This window comes from Opisthorchis viverrini, assembly GCF_000715545.1.
Source record: "Opisthorchis viverrini unplaced genomic scaffold opera_v5_624, whole genome shotgun sequence".
NCBI lineage: Eukaryota > Metazoa > Platyhelminthes > Trematoda > Opisthorchiida > Opisthorchiidae > Opisthorchis > Opisthorchis viverrini.
Window position 1 is genome coordinate 114,714 of NW_008752294.1, and position 3,508 is coordinate 118,221.

The 3,508-nt window shown below is 45.4% G+C and overlaps 1 protein-coding gene across 1 annotated transcript in view; it reads left to right on the forward strand.

Moving 5' to 3' along the window:
• T265_11884 (hypothetical protein) overlaps positions 1-3,170 on the forward strand; it is a gene marked incomplete at both ends in the record, with an annotated part of 59,849 nt that extends 56,679 nt beyond the window's left edge. The window contains one exon of the mRNA XM_009178696.1: positions 2,745-3,170. The remainder of the gene's footprint in view (positions 1-2,744) is intronic.
• Positions 3,171-3,508: the final 338 nt, after the last annotated feature.

Below are 3,508 nucleotides of genomic sequence, written 5' to 3' on the forward strand. Positions count from 1 at the left end.
AGGAACCGCGAGGGCTGGGATACTGCCAGGTTGCCCAAGCCTAGACAGGGGAAGTCTAGTGACGGAGGTCGGATTCGAACCACGGACCTTCCGGTCAGTAAATTCGGGCTCTAACCACTTAGGCCATTTCGCCCCCACTCACTTCGAAAACTGGTCTGTCATCCATTCTCACTCACGCGATCTCTCCAGAGAGCTTGTACTTGCATTTGAGAGGAGTTCATGTTCTACAACAGGATGCGTCAACTCGTATTGCGGATGTTTCCACTGCCTCGAGGCTATAATCATCGTCTATGTGCTGTATATCCTAACACCATCTTCAGTGATCTGGTCAGCTGACTAAGTATAGTGCGGTGTTGTGCCTTCGTCCATAATTTAGAAGTAGCGCAACGGATTTTTTTGTCCGCTCTACACCTACCGCTTTCGGTTGAACTTTTCAAGTGCATCAAATAATCAGGACATCTTGGCCTATCAATCAACCTAAAATTGTGAATAACTCTATCACCTGTTGGTTAAAATCAGGTTGGGTTTTTGTGTGGATCAACAGGTCGATATGTTGATCCGGATAATTTATCGGCCACACTGTCTTATTTTCATTTTTTAGCCGACTCGGATGTAGTTTGTTTGTAACCGATATCGGTTGTTTGGCTGCTCCAGAGACCTCTTGCCATTTCACAAAACATCGCATATATCATTCCCTCTTTGTTGTGCACACAGAAGTGGGTTGGACGTTTCGATTAAACTCTGACTAATTTCTGATCTTTCAGACCAAATTAGGGATGTGCCGAGCTTGATTTCGGGGAACATAACAACATGCTAGGTGCCTACCATTATCGATCGCACCCGATATCACCATAACATTGGGAAGTCCAACTCTCCTGAAATGCACTCACTCAACCTTTAACTTACCGTGTCCATCAAACACCTGCTGTGTGCGTGTGGCACACTTCAACAAACGTTCGACTTCATATGTGGTTGGGTTATTGAATAAAAGCCTGTCACAATCGCGCAGACTCGCTCAGGGCAGTTCGAAGTGGCATCGGTCGTTCAACTTCAGGCCATCATACGCCCTCCGGTCACTCATCCCCTCTGTGTATGTGGATACAAATCATAGTATATCTTGCCAGTTAATCTCCCGAACAGACGAACGAAATGTCAACAGGCTCTGACTGGTCTCACTGCCTAACTCATGAACATCGAGCGTTCTAGCATTCGTTTCGAACGTTCTGTATCCTATGTCTTCGGCTTTCAGTCTCTTTTCAAGCACAGCTGTTCAGCTCGGAAAAGCTCTGGTTAAAGTATGACCTTACTGACCGGTAGTCCATGGTTGGAACTCAACCCGGGCATCTCGACTGGTCTTGGACAACCTGCCGGTATCTCAGCCATCCTACTTACTTTGGATGGCATGGCAACTAGACACTGGAAAAGTGGAACGATCACTATTAGTTGTGATGTTGACCCACGCTTAATTTTTCGAACTCCCTATGCTCCTACCGACCATACTTGACCGCCTGGTACCAAAACTGTCTGCGGATAAATTGGCAAGAATACATCAAATGCGCGTGAATTTAGTCGCCTAGATAGTATGGTCAGGTGGGTTTAACGGATTTTCTAAATTATTGTGTGTAATTTGGCCCTTGGGTGTAAGGATGCGCACCGTTCTGCGTTATCATAGTCCTTGAACGGTAGGTAAACCAAACTTGGCGGCTGACTTCTGCTCATTTTTAAGAATGCTTCCTCAGAGTACATCTTGTCCAGCGGTGCGAATTCGTATCAACGTGGGTTCGAATGATCTACTGAGACCCGTCTCATCATTTGCAACACTACGCCGATTGACGGGGATGAGGATGTTGACTAGACGAGTCAGCATGATTCTGCAAATTTCGATCTTGTAGGCAACTCACCTTCATTCGCAGCTTAGTGCTTTAGAGATCCATTCATGGTTTTTTGTCAAACGGCATTATATTTGTGGTCATTTCAACTTACTGAGACGATCTGTCCATCTGTTCACTTCTGATTCTAATACAACATTCGTATCAATTAACAGATGTTCCAGACTATGTCACCGCACAACTTCGTCTCTTACAATCTCAAGGATAGAGTGCCTGTCCGCGCCCAAAATATGTTAGTTTACTCATTCTCTTGCTGCTGTGCAGCGAAATACATCGGACGCACGACTAGGCAACTCGGCCAAAGAATGAAGGAACACAATCCACCTTGGCTAGCTTCTGGAATTAGAAGGACGATAACCAGCTCTGTAGTACAACGTTTAACTGACACTGCACACAACATGATACCCAGCCAAAGCTTCCGCGTTGTTTAAAAGGCGCCGGCTAATCAACCCAGATCAGTACAGCAGCGCACAATCGCAGTGGCTGAAGCTATCGCCATACGACATCGCGACCCGATCCTTTGTCGGCAAAAACGCTTTGTTCGTGTGTTGTACTTACCATGGTCCAACTCAGCTCCCCCCACACGTGCATCGTGTGCTGAACACACAACTACAACACCCCCCGAGCTGACTAGCTCAAGTCATCCTATTGGCGACCTGAACTAATGGTTCTTTGATAGGTAGCCGATGTCATCTCACTCGATCCCCTGTCTATTTACATCATACTCATTCAAATATGTTAAATACCGCTCTCTTAACCTTTGCAATTGTATGACTTGAAAAGACTGCCGAAAACATGTTCGTCAACCCACCTGTATTCTCATTTTTGTCGTTTTTTATTCATTCTATTTTCTAGTCACGCAAACGGTACAGAGCAGTTGACGACCTGTTCATCTTCGGAGATTATATGTACTGCGGAACTCGTCCCTCACGTGATTCCTTGTTGATTCCACAACTTGTATTGTTCTGCTGTCGTAATGAACTTTGCAAATCTTCGCTTGTTTTGACGGATCACTCGTGACGTTCGCAGCGCCGAGGTGTAACTGAATCGTAATAAACGATTGTATATTATTGTACAGCAGTATCCGAGGGAGTCTCCTATTATGGGCGATCTCAATTTGTCTCTTGCAATATTTCATCGATAACTTGCTCAGTGACTATCTTTGAAAAGCCTCCTTATGTATCATTACTTCGGTTTATCACCCTGCGTATGTGCCAATGATTTTGTTTATCCCACGTCACTGGGCACCGTTTCGACCCTTTCCAGCTCTCTGTCGCTAAATTAATTTTGATTTATTCCGATACAGTTATTTTTTCTCCGCATTGAGTGCAAAGGTAAGGTGGCATGTGGCACGTTTGTACACCGTATCCGCCGTGTTTTATGCGCCTAACTGACTTTTCTGTCGAACACCACTCATTGGTCACCACATGGCGCACCGGTCTTAGGGCCTAGGTGCTCATTGCGTGTGACCGAATTTCGTCGTTTCGTGAATTTGAACCATTGTACAACTACCGCGGAAAAGCTTGCACGATGACGTCACTGTGTCACACACAAGCAACGAAAGGTTAAATCCAGGGCGGCTGGCTATTTTATATCCGAAAATTTTTATTTTGAGCTCG